The 15,921-nt window shown below is 41.9% G+C and overlaps 1 protein-coding gene across 1 annotated transcript in view; it reads right to left on the bottom strand.

The window, feature by feature from the left end:
• lrrc4cb (leucine rich repeat containing 4C, genome duplicate b) overlaps positions 1-15,474 on the bottom strand; it is a 57,702-nt gene extending 42,228 nt beyond the window's left edge. Inside the window, exon 1 of the mRNA XM_072671553.1 lies at positions 15,003-15,474. The gene's annotated coding sequence lies outside the window, so the exon portion shown is untranslated. The remainder of the gene's footprint in view (positions 1-15,002) is intronic.
• Positions 15,475-15,921: the final 447 nt, after the last annotated feature.

The following is a 15,921-nucleotide window of genomic DNA, read 5'->3' as shown; positions in this document are numbered from 1 at the left end:
AGAACCCATAAGAGGCTGATTCATTGATAATGAGTGTTTATTTACATAGCTGTTTTCTACAGTGTGTGTTACCTTTGGCTGTCCCTGTGCTAATGCTCCTCTCGCCCAAAAGCAGCCGTACCTGAAGTGTTTACAGAACAACAGAGTAACCCTGTTGTGTCACTGCAAATCATTTCTCTCCAACACTTTAAAAGTAAAAATAGTGTCTCATACTCACCTCAACTCAACTCCCTCTCTCACTCTTCCTTTCCATCTTTGTCTGCTCAGGACCGCTGGATTGTTAGATACATCTGGACATGAGGTGAGGTCATATTCTCTGACTCACAGTGCATTTCATTACGAGGTTCTCTCTTGAACTATATTGCCTGCTTGAAGATTTCATCTTCCTTTGGTTTTGAAGCGAAGCTACTAGTTTTAAAGATATTTCTCAATTCTCATTGACATGAGTTGCTCAGGCTTTTGATGGTAAGCCCAGACTGAAGCAGCGCTCATTCAGTCAAATTAGTCCAATTTTCTCTCCCTCGCTGAACAGATAACAACATGGACCACAGAACGTCCTGTCTTATGGTGGAGCCAGGCACCAGAATGAAACTCAGAAGTCATAGTCAAAGTAAAGCTTATTTTTAATGCACGTACTGTCATACATATAGACCTATACGTTGCATTAGGAATACTAATCACTAATTAAGAATACTAGTTTAAAAAAAACTTTCACAATGATCTTTAGAGTAAACACTGTCAGTGCTGACTTATTAGCTATTTTAAAATCAATGTTAAACAGACTCGGAGGAGAAGCTCGACCAACGGCTTCTTTACAAACACTGCAGTGTTAGTGAGCTGACTGATAAATCACTGTGCTGATCAGTTATTAATCTCAGTGTCACTGAGCTCTACTAAAGCCTGAGTAGACTGATAAATCACTGTGCTGATCAGTTATTTATCTCAGTGTTACTAAGCTCTACTAAAGCCTGAGTAGACTGATAAATCACTGTGCTGATCAGTTATTAATCTCAGTGCTACTGAGCTCTACTAAAGCCTGAGTAGACTGATAAATCACTGTGCTGATCAGTTATTTATCTCAGTGTTACTGAGCTCTACTAAAGCCTGAGTAGACTGATAAATCACTGTGCTGATCAGTTATTTATCTCAGTGTTACTAAGCTCTACTAAAGTCTGAGTAGACTGATAAATCACTGTGCTGATCAGTTATTAATCTCAGTGTTACTGACCTCTACTAAAGCCTGAGTAGACTGAAAAATCACTGTGCTGATCAGTTATTTATCTCAGTGTTTATTAGCTCTACTAAAGCCTGAGTAGACTGATAAATCACTGTGCTGATCAGTTATTTATCTCAGTACTACTGAACTCTACTAAAGCATGCACAGACTGATAAATCACTGCGCTGATCAGTTATTTATCTCAGTGTTACTGAGCTCTACTAAAGCCTGAGTAGACTGATAAATCACTGTGCTGATCAGTTATTTATCTCAGTGCTACTGAACTCTACTAAAGCCTGAGTAGACTGATAAATCACTGTAAAGTTAATTACTTCTGAGATCTTTTAAGGCATGATTAAACTGAACAGCTTTGTAGTGTTGTACTGGACTAATGTAATAATGTTGATACTTTTGATAAATATAGTAGATAATGTTGGAGAGGTAAAATCACAGATTTGTCAGTATGTTTGATTTTTATGCGACAGCATTGTCTGGATCTACTGTAACGCCATCAGCCACCCCCCCCCTACAATGTTTAAACGCTAGCTGAACTGTTCTCCTAATCTTTCCTGGCAAAAGCGTAGTTGCATGCATCATTTCTCGCCCTCTTGCCTTAACATCATCATAAATCCTGTAAGGTAAGGATTACAGCAGCCTCTTGAGATGTTTGACCACATTTCAGCTAGAGGTCATGTGCACCTATTTCAGCACTACACCTATTGTTCCAGATTGAGAATTGGAATTGAGGTCTGGTGATTTTGCTGGTCAGTCAACGTGACCCAGTGTTTCATCATGTCTGTAAAAGCCACCATACACAGATCTAGTGCAGACCTCTGCACTAAATAGTCGTCATTGTGCAATTTGAGAGTGTCAGTGTTTTGTTCTGCTTGGACAAGAAACACAAAGTTACTAGAACAGAGGGCTTAAATGGACAGCAACTCTAGAGACTGGTGTAATCCTTCCTTGACAGGACTGGGACTGTCATTAAGGCATTGGGATGCGTAATCAAGTATTAGAGAAGGATTGATGCATGTAACGAGGGGGGCTTACAGTATGTTCTCCAATGTTTGTCTGTTTGATAAGGGATCTTTGATAGACACAATGTCCTAATGTTTGTGGACATCCCTTCTAATGTATGCATATAGCTACTTTAAGTTGCACCCATGGCTGACACAGATGTGCAAATGCACAAACACAGCTTGTCAGATCCCTGTAGAGATGTATTGCCAATAGAATAGGACCCAATGAGGCAGATAAACCTTTGATTATGAACCTATTGGTACCATGCTGCCTAATGCCAGGTGTGGGCTAGTAGAGGGGTATAAAGCCCCCGCATTGAGCTGTGGAGCAGTGGAAGAACTGTGTTCTCTGGAATAATGATGCTCCATCCCATAGAGTTGGGGATCCCTTCAGCTTGCAAGGAAGGCCACAGTGTTAAAAATATGCTAGTATTTGCCAGTGCAGACCACGCTCCTAGCTAGAATGGAAGGGCGGAGTCCGGGTTGGTCCTGTGGTCTGGGTGTGAAGCCGGACCCCCTGTTCTTGTGGTGAGTGATGGAAGAAAGGAGGAGACAGGGTGGTTCTTCATATTATATTCCAAGGCAAAGTGACAGGGTGGTGCCCCAACCAGTTACATACGTCCTATGTCTACATCAAAGAACAATGTAAAATACTCAATGCTGTCTTTGGCAGCTTTAACAGTTTTGTGATGTCAGTTAAGTGACCCAGAAATGGTGACACATCCTCAGAGGTCTACTGCACAGTTTTGCTGGTGGGAAGCAGTCAGCTTCCACTCAGTACCACAGTGAAATCTAAGCAGAAATGCAGTAGAGCTGGAATAAAGCAATAACATCAATACAGTCTTATAAACCATAAGCAGAGCAGAGAATTAGAAGAAAACACTCTCATGCTGAAGGAAATTATCAGTAGGGGTAATGGTTATGTAACTCTGAAATGATAACACTTTCATCTTCAAACACTGGGGATATATTTTGGCATGGTTTTTTTTCTGCTCAGCAGTTCGTGCATGCTCGACAAAATGAATGAATTAATATTAAAATAAATTTCAGCTCCAGAGTGGAAAGTAAATCAGCAGCGAAGAAAAAGAAAGAAAGAAAAAAAAACAGATGGCAAATAAAAAGTGGACATTCTGGACGGATGGCCGGCTCGCCTGCTGCATGTCGGCTCTGATGGATGGGTGGGCGGGCGGATGGATGGATGGATGATACTTAAAGCCTGTCGTCTGCGCCCGGGGTCTCTGGAGGGACTGATTGAGTTGGATGTGATGTGGATGTGATGTGTGAATCTAGTCTTGATCTCTAGTCTCTTCCAGGCCTCCAGGGAGGAGGAGAATGACGCCTGTTGAATGTGGCTGGTGCGAATGGGATGCTATAGCCTTCCATATGCAGCCCACTTCAACCAGTCACAACACGTTTCACCTCTCCTGCAGGTCTGAGCCAGCTGGCATGGCTAGAAGAACCTGTCAGTTTTTCTGGGACAAACTTCAAGAGGTGAAAAGGAAAGGCTCGGGCTGAGACTTTTCCGAAGCTACTAAGACTGCCTTTCAATTATTAATGTGGCTGTCCCACTGCTCTTGTTTTTTTTCTGTATGCTTAAATATTAAATGGAACCAACGCCAAAGAAGAAAATCCATATGATAAGGCCCATGCAGAGAGCAAAGCCTGAGCAGCCTCCTCTGAACTCCTCAAAACCGATCCCACTGAGAGCACAGAGCCTTTCCGCACAACCTGAACTGTGAGGATAAGGTCTTTTACAAGTCGTCTAAATTTAGCAGCACCGAACACCCTGAGTAGATTGTATTGAACGATCACCCTCTGTAGTTTTTTGATGAGCCAGGCCACCTGGCTGCCACAGCCTTTCACTTAATCAGCCTGGGAAGGTCCACCTCCCCCCACTTATGCAACTTATTTTTGCTTTTGCGTTCCTCGCCACATGCATATTCAAGCCGGCGGAGAAAGTTCCTTTAGGAAATAATGGAGAAAGCATGGTCAGCTTTTCATTTCGCGGGGAATATTTTCACTGCAGCTGTTCGTCTGCGTGTCCTAGTTTTTGCTGAATGAACCAGAGCACATTCGCCTTAATGTGGTGTTCATGAAGCACATTGGTTCGCTGGAGTAAGCAAGCTGACACGCCTTGCTTTAAGCCCACACTGCGATCTGTCATAAGTATGCTTGCAAAGTTCAAACTTCAGGAAAGGCCACTGTCACCAGGTTCTTGTCCCAGCTTCAGAATCATGTTGATGCTTCATTGACTGTAATAGGGAGAATGGCATCTCTGTCATTGCTACTCCAGGCCAGAATGCTGCTATTGCACCATGGAACTTTGGTGGAGCTGCACAAGACCTCTCACAAGAACTGGCCGAAGCATAACCAGAGTGATACTAGCGTAAAATCCTGTAATATCACTCTACCGCCTCAGTCCACATGCTTCTTTACCTTCAGATGACGATTCTGTATCTCTCAGCCTTCTGTACAGCTCTCCATGACAGAGCACTTAGAGTGCAATTTGTATTTATGGCAGTGGGGTAAAAGTGACACACCCTCCCACCACTGCTACCTGCCTAATGACCATGTTAAAACCTAAATGGACTCTTAACTGTGTGCCCCTATTAACCATCATTACTCTCATTACTCTGACCATCACTGCCATGACTATATTAAGTTATACGCCACCATGATTTTTATATTATGATTATGAATATGTTGCACACCTAAACAGTACAACAGTATAGATGGTTTGGTAACTTCTATCAATCATTTATAAATAGTTTTGATCAGAGGAGATAGATGGTATAGAGGTATAGATGGGTCCCCCTTGTGAGTCTTGGTTCCTCCCAAGGTTTCTTCCTCCAGCTCTGAGGGAGTTTTTCCTTGCCACTGTCACTGTTAGTTGGTCACTGGGGGTCTTTGATTTTTCGTGTCTTTTTATGTTATTTCTTTTTCTTATTTTCTGTCTTTCTCTCTAATTGCTGATTATGTAAAGCTGCTTTCTGACAACAACAGTTGTAAAAAGTGATCTACAAATAAATTTTAATTGACTTGACTTGACTTGAATTACACTCCCCATCTGTAGGGGGAGGCCAGAAGCAAAATATAGAGTGTAGAAATCCACGCTGCATGACTTTCTCTACATCCTAATGATTGCCCAGCTAACATGTCCATCTGGAGTCTGTATTGTATCTGTAGCCAAACTGGAAAACAGAAAATGTTGTCCTCAAGCTTCATGTGGGTTCCACATATGGATGCCCACCAGGGTCAGTGATGGGACCAGGAAGGGGTTAAACATGGGCTGCATCTGACATGTACACTGCACACAGAGCCTAGATGGAACCCATGTCAGATTAAGGTGGGCTGTAATGGTGGGGCCGATTTGGGAAGCCCAACTGCATGTACAAACCCACTCAAAGCCCATGTGGACCTGGAACACACCTAGTTCATCATGTTCCACCCAAGTGAGCCCCACATGAGCATGCTGGCCGGGTGAATTCCTCTGAAAATTGGAAGGATTTTAAATATAAATAAATATATTTTTCCGCTTTGCTTGGTGGTGCAATTAATCAGCCATGGTAGGTCACACACAATGACAAATCAGCTGTGTAAAAGTTTCATTTAACTGGATATAAAAACAATCAATGAAAACAATTAATTGGAATGATTGAGAACTCGGCTTACTGGTGAGAGAGAGAGAGAGAGAGAGAAATCTGCCTGGCTTTGAGATTGGTAACAGGCTTTTTGATGGTCTAAATGAAAAATGAAGGAGTAAAAAAATGGCTCTTAGGAGTGTAACAGCTCTAGTGAAAGTTCTACCAGGAGACTCAGCATCACCTTTCGTCAGCCGATCAGCAGCCAATCAGCAGCCAATCAGCAGCCTCCACCTGTGTTAAAAGATCTCTAATTACATTCTTTTTTGCTGCTTTCAGAAGTGACATCATGTCTCTCCCTACTCTGACCATTACTGCCATGACTATATTACGTTATACTACACCATGATTATTATATTATGATTATGAAAATATTGCAGACAAGAACAGTTTAACAGTTTTAGTGGTTTGGTGACTTTTATCAATAATTTATAAATAGTCCCGCCCCCCTGAGCCCCCCCCCCCCCTCTTTCTAGGTGTAGGCTTCGCTCTGCAAGAGTCCTGATGTTGCAAGACCTGGGCTGATGACAGGGCCTATCGCCAAAGGTTTTATCCATCAACAAAGAGTTTTTTTTCCCATCTCATTATCTGCCAAGATTAAAATGACAATATGAGTATTCAACTTCAGTCATACAGATCTTTCAAAAATAATACCTAAGTGCTGTTAATGAGTATTTCCCGCCCTGTGTTTCAGATCCGTCCGTAAAATTTCAGCACTGAAGTCTAAACAGAACCGAACCGAAACACATAAACCTTGAACTTATTTAACCAGCTGCATTTTAACTGTGCTGTTTATCACTGGAGAAGTCTTTATAGAAACTGTGCAGAAATCTGGATCATCAAAATTTAGGAACTGTTTTGTTCTCATTCTCAAATCCCGGAAAACTAGAGGCCGTCTGTTCCACATTGAATCCCTGCCTGAACGTATTTTCTGCTGAAGTGGAAACGCTTAGAATTAATTACACTCCCTCCCAAGAACCGGAAGGATTTTCAGTGGAGAGGAAACCCTGTCCTCTCCAGCTTCATGCTCTTTCTGTTTAAGATCATTTTCTCATTAGGTGGCCTTTCACTCTAGCATTAAAGCCAGTCACTGATCCAGCCATTTGTTTTGGGGATTACCCTTCCAGGCACTGTGTGTACATACTAAGAGCACGACCAGGACCAAATTAGAAATAGCCTCTCTATATATACTGAAATGAAGAAAATGAGCTTTACAAACACAGTCAGTTTTCTTTAAGTCCAGGCGAGAAACTGTGCCAGTAATAAACACAAACAGGCAGGCATGTGGGAAGTGGTGGTGCTGAGGGGGCTGCTGCGTGCTGCGTCCCTAGTTTGCAGAGTTATTTAAATGGAAATGCTCAAAAGTATTCAGAAATATTAATAATAATGTAAACACAGACCTATGCATGTTTGTTTTGCGGCTCGGTGGGGGTGTATTATTGCATTATTGCAGTATTATGCTTTTATAATGGCAAACGGAATCATATAGCATCTGAAATGTCCTAAGTGTATAAACACCACTCCTGAAAATGGCTTAAACCCCTGGCCTACTGCTGTTTAATATTTTAAAATAATGCTTTTTAAGACTAAAGATATGCAGCAGAATAAACATTTATCAATCTTCCATTCAATATATAATTCTGTTGAATGTAGATTGAGTAGTTAAATGATCTACAAATCAGGTAAAACCAAGCTGCTCAGAACGGCAAGGGTGAGCCAGATCTCAGAATGACCGGCGTGGCATCAAAATGGCAACATTACCCCCCCCCCCCCACAATCGGTAGTGGTGCTGGTGTTGTGGAAGATAAAGAAGTTAGCTAAGCTTTTGTCGTGGTGTTCTTGGAAGGACTTCTTCTTGAAAGGAGACTTGTGACCACCGTCTTTCAGTTCCAATGATGAAACATTTTAATCAAAAGTACAGTGTGGAGAGAGCCCGCCAATTCTCGGTGCCCCTCTGCTCTCTCTCCAGACAGAGGAACACCTCACGTTTTATACCCTACTACAGGTCATGCGTTGTTGCACTATTTCCATATATAGGATGTCACTGTCTAACTCCACGAGGGGTGTAAATCAATTTTCACATACTATATTTGTTCAGTTCATGTATGGCTTTACCAAATTAGGCCTGGGAATGGATCTGGTTCTCCTTTTCAAGTCTAACCCATGGGCCTCACCATATTGTCTCTCAACTCCATACCATTCCTTCAGATCTATAAATACCCACAGAGCCAGTGTATGTACACTACACTATCTAAAATGCTTGCTAACTGTGCAGACGAGATCAGACTCGTGAATACTGTGGTATTTGTATTTTTCTAGACATTTTTGGCATGTTAATAAAGTACGAAGCTTAAATTCTACCTTAAAACAGCGACACAGCTACATCCTGCATCCTGCAAGATCTACTGCACTGTATTGCAATAAAATCCCAACCTGGATTTCACTGCAACACAGTACTGTTACACAACATGCATAACATTTGCACTATGATTATTGCACAGCTGTACAGATGTTAATTTTCTGCAAATGTTTATGGAATTATATCTGTACATAAAAGGTGTTTTTTCCTTCTTTATTACTTTCAGTACTTTTTAACGTATTATTCTCGATTCTATTTATTGTTTAGTGTGTTTTTCTCTCTGTCAAACAGTCTGTTTGTTACATGTCATACTTATGTTGTTCACACCAAGTCAAATTCCTTGTATGTGTGACATACTTGGCAAAATAAAGAGATTCGGATACTGATTAAGGTGGAACGGTAGGAAGCTGGAGGAGAACTCCAGTCTCGTCGGTGCAGCCATGTCTGTTTACATACATCACCACCTCGGCTGGAGACGAGCTGGTTGAATTTCCAGAAGCACGGCCAACAAAATAGAGCATTTCCACCCCGTTTTAGCAAAATTAACGGAGTGTGTGTGATGAGCACAGAGCTTAAACCAGCAGACGAGTTTGAGATGAGCAAGCCTGCGGCCGGTATGACTGGCAAACCTGCGTAGATTAACACAGGTGCTGTTGGGTTGTAGGGAGGAGCTGTGTGCTAGGGGAAGCAGCTTAGGTAAGTTAGTGGAATGATCTAGTGGAATCGAGGTACGTGACGTCAACAGATTGCTAATTCTGATCGGTTCCTTGGACGATCTGATGTGAGATGGGCCGAATTTAGTCCGGCCCAGCGTAACTCCAACAGAGGACAACTACGAAAAAACCACTGGATGATAGTTGGGATAATAATGATCCTCTTGGCCTACTCGAATAGACCATTTATGCTGTTGGAGCTTGGTCCCCATGTAGACAAAATGCAAGGTTAGGCAGGCAAACACCACATTAATACATTGCCCACATCCAACAGATTAGCACAGAACGATGCAGTAAATCAAAAGAGCCAAACAACTCATCTATAATTCATTTTAAGGGAGAACATATCATCCTCGAGAAGTTCAGGATAAACTTCAATGCTAGAGGGAAAAAAGCTGCCAAAAAACCTGGTGCGCTGCAGCTCTATCGTAACATTACAAATATTTAGCAGCCTGATTAAAAACCAAAAGAACGTTCAAAGCAAAACCAGTATGGAATATTAAATGCAGAGCAGCTTCCTCCAAACATTTCCTCACGGTATGGTGGATGAAACAGACTGCAGACCCTAGAGGGCCTTGCTGTGGATGGAGTTCAATTTGCTGAACCGATGTCTTTAAACTTTCGCATATTCACTACATGCTTGGCATAATCAATGCTGTAGTTTGGAGATGTTCTGAAGTTAGACAGAATTCCCCTCCCACTTCGTGAGAGATCTTCTAATGAGTTTGATTATGAGAAAAATTCATTTGCCAACAAATAAGGTTGCCAGTAGTAAGTAATAAGGTCAGGTTCAGTCTAAGTAAGGATAACGTATCAATAAACCTTACTATCAGGCTGCTTTACGGGTTATTGATTGGGGCTTTTATGTGTCACTATGATATGACCTTCCTTGACTTGGCGGATTAAGAAATGATCTCCGGGTTAGTTCATTCCTCATCTACAGACATCAACAAAGTCAAGACTTGGGTCCGGGGTATCATTAGGCCCAATTTACTGGGGCACGTGCCTCAGCAAAATGTTACTGTTCCCCATTGAAATTATGGAGGTAAAACGTCTATTTAAGCAGAACTACAGGATGCGTTGTACACATTCACTGCAAGTACTACATTTCCCATAATGCTCCAAAGAAAGTCAGCCAGGCAACAGACAAGGTAATGATAGCTCATAGCTGTCCTAGCAACCTACCAGCAATACAGCAATACAGACCAAATGTTAGCATAGGCTTTATTTATGCTAGCTGGTGAAGGGGCATTGGTATATATATATCATGCATGTGTGACAGTAATTTTTTACTAATATAATATAAAATTGATAATAATACTCAATACTCAGTAATACTAGCAATATTATTAGACAAGCAGAGGGGTACAGCTGTACCCCTCTAAATTCTCTTTGTGGCCCAGAACAACCAGTACTCTAGAAACACCCCTGACACAGATTAGTATACAGTAGCTTTCCTCACTGGCAATGCACACCTGTAAATAAAGATGCCAGAGAGTGATCGTCTTTGGAATGATACCATAGAAGAACCAACTCCGGTGAGTTCTTTGAGGAACCTTCCACTGAAAGACTCTTTAGCCCCTGGATCTCTTAAGCAGGACAAAGGCCCCTCTGCTGAATAGTTATTTATGAGCTATGAGTTTCTTTTGAACGATTGAGAGATCCCTGAACAAAGACGAAGCACCTGACGAGTAAGAGACAACTGAAGGGTAAACTGTGGCCCCGCTGTTGGTTTTGTGTCGCGGCCGACAGCATGTAGGCAGGTCTCAATCACGGCTGACACTTCCTGAGGCGCGGTCCCTCGGCTGCCCCTTGAGATCTCTCTTTGGCTTGTCTTATCTGTCAGCTTTCATTACAGCTGCCCGGCCCTCTGACCTTTCCCATGTAGCGTGGGGACGAGGGGGACAGAGGCCAAATGAAATCAGGAGGAACTCGCAGACGCAGATGGAATTTATTTTGTCTTTACTGACTTCGCACATTGCCTTTTTTGTGCCTAGACTGAAGATTTCTGAAGAGTGAAAAACAACCCCATGCTGTGTTAATGCTGAAGGTGTGAAGAACAACATACACGGCACACAGCATTCATGGAGGTAGCTTTCATGTATGCATCCTTTAAATTTTAAGTGGTTTTAAAGACAGTGGTTCTATTTGGAATGATACCATAGAAGAACCAAGCGCTTTGAAGAACCTTCCACGGAAAGGCTCTTCTGTTACCAAAGAATAGCCCCATCCCAGTTTGTCCAGAAGTCCCTGTGGTTTCTAAGTGGGGCATTGATAACACAAGCTTGTAAAATGTGCATATATATACATATATATATATATATACACACACACACACACACACACACACATATATATATATATATATATATATATATATATATATATATATATATATATAGCTATAGCTTCAGTGATTTTTGTGCATGTATTAGATAAGTAGTGTAATTTTCTACTTATATAATATTAAATTAATAATAATACTCAATACTCAGTAATACTAGCAATATTATTAGACAAGCAGAGGGGTACAGCTGTACCCCTCTAAATTCTCTGTGTGGTCCAGAACAACCAGTACTCTAGAAACACCCCTGACACAGATTAGTATACAGTAGCTTTCCTCACTGGCAATGCACACCTGTAAATAAAGATGCCAGAGAGTGATCGTCTTTGGAATGATACCATAGAAGAACCAACTGAACCTTCCACTGAAAAGCTCTTCTATTACCAGAGAATAGCCCCACCAGAAGTCTGTCCAGAAGTCCCTGTAGTTACTGACTAATACACCTTAGTGTAAGTCTTGGAGTGTTAAGGGTTATAAAGGTTCTTTGCCTGGTTAGATCATTGGAAACGTTCTCGTACATGGTTCTTTAAAAAAAGCTTGTTTGATTTGGATCTCTTTTTCTACTTCATTAGGCTTCATTAGAAAATCTGCTGAAGTTTTAGGGCAAAAATGTATGCAGAAATGTAAAGAGTTCTAAAGGGTTTATTAAACTGTGAAGCACCACTTAGCTTGCATGTCATTTTTAACCCTTAGAAGTTGCTGTTAAGGTGATAATATTGACTTAGAGTCAAAATGTACTGAGTCCCAAGTACTGTTGGTTTTGGAGTTGGCTGTTGCTGGGGGAGGAGCTTATTCACACCTTAAAGATTACATTAAAGTATGTTACATGTTTTGTGTTTCAGTTATCTAGCACTTTCTACGCAGAATGGCATCTAAACCAAGTTCTCCAAAAACAGTGGGTTTCCATTTCAGAAGTATGCAAGTGGTCATTCCACTGGCAGAATGGAAATTGACTGGGTGAACAGACTGTATATGTATTTTATTACTTTATTAAATCTGAGACCAGTGATGTTACACTACATGTTTGTTCACACTACACATAGTGAAATAGACTAGGGCAGGGTTGCTGATTTCTATGAGCTACCATGTTTTTATTGTATTATAAAAGATGTACAAGGCTTGCATTCTTGTTCTTGTTTGACTTATATTCCTATATTCCATGTTGGTTCTGACACTACAGCTATAATAATTGAATAATCTATTATTTATATTAGCTTTATATGATCATATTCATTAGTTTTAGTAAAGTAAGTGCAACAACATCAGCGTGGACACTAGGGTGCTATAAAAAGGAGCTGACACTAGTGTACAACAGTTCTACCAGTTCATTGAACAGTTAACACCAATCGGCTGAACAATTAACTCCAGTGCAGTGTGAAATGAACACCATTACTGTGAGGAGTGAGCACCTTTTAGTAAGTATAATTAGTATTAAATGTATCACTCACATTACCTACCTTTGCACACACACACACACACACACACTAGTCTGACTAAGGACTTAATCTGTCTAAGTAACTATACTGAACTAAGATGCTCACAAAGTTAAAGTATAAAAGCCTGTCCATCTATAGTCCTGTTTACATGCACACATCACCCCATACATAATCACCCCCTTCATAACACACTGTCGTTTTTCCACCCCTGCATTTTCCACTATTTAATAAGATGCGTTCATTTTTTTCTTTTTTCATTGAACATCCAATAATACCAGCTTCTAATAAAATGGTTCAACTCTCCTCAAACCTGCATCTCTTTCCCCCTTTGTGACTCATATTTAAGTGCATTCAGACTAAAAAATCCATTCCTTAATGTTCCGCCTCTGCTGCGAGTGGCCGTTCGGAAAAAGCGGACGCATCAAGCTTCCGACTGGCAAGTGGAAGTTTGGGAGGGTGCCTTAAGTCCATTGATTTGTTAAAAAGCTGTGCGTGATGTAAACTGATCTAAGAATTGACATCCCTGCGGAAAACACAACCAGCCTGGCCAGCTTGAGCTGGTTAAGCTGCTGGTTGACCAGCCAAGCTTTTGTCCAGTATAGGGTGTGTGTTGGTTGGGGTTTGATGCTGGGTTTAGCTGATCTACAAGCATGATCAACCTGACCAAGCCAAACAACTAGTATGACCAAGCTTGACCATGCTGGTTGACCGGCATCAGCAAGCTAGTCAACCAGCTTGACCAAAATCATGCCAGCTGTGTAGTATTTAACCAGTGTAGGGTATGTTCTTTAGTGGTGTAGCGGTGGTTGGTGTGGCGCAACAGATAACACCACTTCCTGCCACTGAGCTACCACACCATGTGGGAGACTGGGGTTCGATTCCCGGTCTGGGTGACTATGCTGCGCTACACCAATAAGAGTCCTTGGGCAAGACTCCTAACACTACATTGACCCACCTCTGTAATACGGGTAACCTTGTAAGTCGCTCTGGATAAGAGAGGGGGCTAAATGCCATAAATGTAAATGTTCTTTTCTGGATGACCAGCTTATCAGCCATCTTGACCATAAAAGAGACCCTCTTAGACCCTCTTGAGCTGCATATTTCAGCAGGGATGTTCAACTAAGCTTAGCCTCAACTGGCTAAACAGGCTAAGCCTAACTTAACGTGATGTTCAAATGATCTCAAATAGGCTAGGCTAAGCTAGGCTATTAGGTTTCGAGTAATTAAAGAATGAAGACAGGATGTAAATTGAGCTATCGTCAGGCAACTGACGAGCTAATTAGCTATTAGCATGTTTCTGCATCGGACGAAGTCAATGCTAGGTGTTCTGAGGCGTGAGATACAGCATAGCTATTAGCATGCATTACTTAGCTGTTAGCTGCCGTGCAAGCAGGATCTTACAAGATCTATGACGGAAACTAGATGCTAACCATGCTAGCTGGGTCCTGCTCGTAAATATACAAACGAAACCCATGCAAGCAGTGTGCGCTATTCTTAGCATCAGCCGCCCCAAACGCACTCCATCCGTTCTCCGCGTGCCTTATTATTCTTATTAAACTCCAAACCAGAAATCTCCCAGCCCTCAGCGCTCGGTGATTTTTGCTCTCCCTTATGTTAGATGTTCAAGTGGTGGTCCTGTTAGTGGCCCACTCTAATTACCAACCATCTCAGAATTGTGAAGTAGATGAGTTGATTAGCTTGATTGTGGCATTCATTCCCTATTGAGTCATTCTGATGAAGGTGAATGCCCCTGAAGATTGGATTTTCGGGGGCTTAGACAGACCTCATTATGTCAACCAGAAGAACCATTTCATTAGTTTGCAATTAGCAGTTATTTCAAGCATCTGAATGATGATCCGTATCTTCAGATAATGTCTATATCCCTTTATATCAATCAGACGAAGATTAAAGATAGTAAACAGGGACAAGAGAAGATACGATCCGCTTCCCCAAGTCCCATGCGCTAATTATCATTTATATGCAAATGAGCTTTTGGTGTCAATTTGCATAAACACATTTCTGCGCCGAGTTCCTTCGCTCGGCACAATACATCAGTCTGAGTGAAATGTACTAAGACAAAACGTTAGCGTGCTTTCGGAAATCTAAGAAGGGCGGTTTATCTTGGAAGCAGAAGTCTGAAGATCTGAATGGATGCTTTTCTTTTTTCCCTTCAACACAAAAAAGACAATAATACAACAACACCAAAAAAAACAAAAAAAAAAGGCCTCCATCAACCAACTAAAATAGAGTGCAGTAAATCATTCAAATCCTTACTTCAGGGCATGGATCATTCTCCGGACACTTCTTTCTTTCTCTCCCCCTCTCCCTCTCTCTCTTCCTTTCTCTCTCTTTCTCACAACAATCCAGGTACAGTAGCCCATGAAACTTTCATCCGCGATGGTCTGCCTTTTATCAGCCGTATCCCCAGGCAATGGAGGCATACCAGATGGCAGCTAGAATCAAACAATGCTTCCCCCAAAAAAGCAGTCCTCTTGTGGCTCGCCTTTACAACTGGAGACAACAAGCGCTCCTGTCACTGAGACACACACTTGTCCTCAGATATTCCCAGTTTGGGCTTGAAGAGAAGAAAAGGAGAGGTGAAGTAAAGAGAGCGCTGTATTCCCCCACTCTGACTTGCTGTAGGAAGCGTGGCATACTCCTGTTTTTTGGTTCATGCACCCGAGGAACGCGCCACTAAGGAGCACCCATTGCTGGGTGGGAGAGTGTCTCTCTCTGTGTGTGTGTGTGTGTGTACAACACTCCCCTCACCGATAAATGACAATGTGCTGCATTGCATTCTGCTCTGTCCCACATCCTCTCCCCCGCACCACGCTCTCTCTCTCTCCTTCTCTCTCTCTCTCTTTCTCTCTCTCTCGCTTCGGCACACGTGAGGGGACCAGAGGAGAGTCTAGACTACAAATCAGCTCCACAGCCCATATCTCTCCAAGACAACCACTGCTTTCAGCCTCTCGTCCAAGACTCTGCAGCTTATGTGGAGAATTATGGGCTCCGTCTAGGAACGAGCGTGGTCTTTAATATGAAAACCAGAGGTGCAATACTCTGATGCTTCCATTTCTTATCCAGAGCTTGAAGCAGCATATCAGCCCTGTTGGGATCAAAATCTGCTTTTTGTGGTACACATTTATTGCAAAAAGGGTCCTAAAAAGTCAACCTTCTCCTTGGTGTAGGTGAA

The sequence above is a fragment of the Salminus brasiliensis genome, chromosome 25, assembly GCF_030463535.1.
Source record: "Salminus brasiliensis chromosome 25, fSalBra1.hap2, whole genome shotgun sequence".
NCBI lineage: Eukaryota > Metazoa > Chordata > Actinopteri > Characiformes > Bryconidae > Salminus > Salminus brasiliensis.
This window is presented reverse-complemented; position numbering and strand designations above follow the sequence as displayed.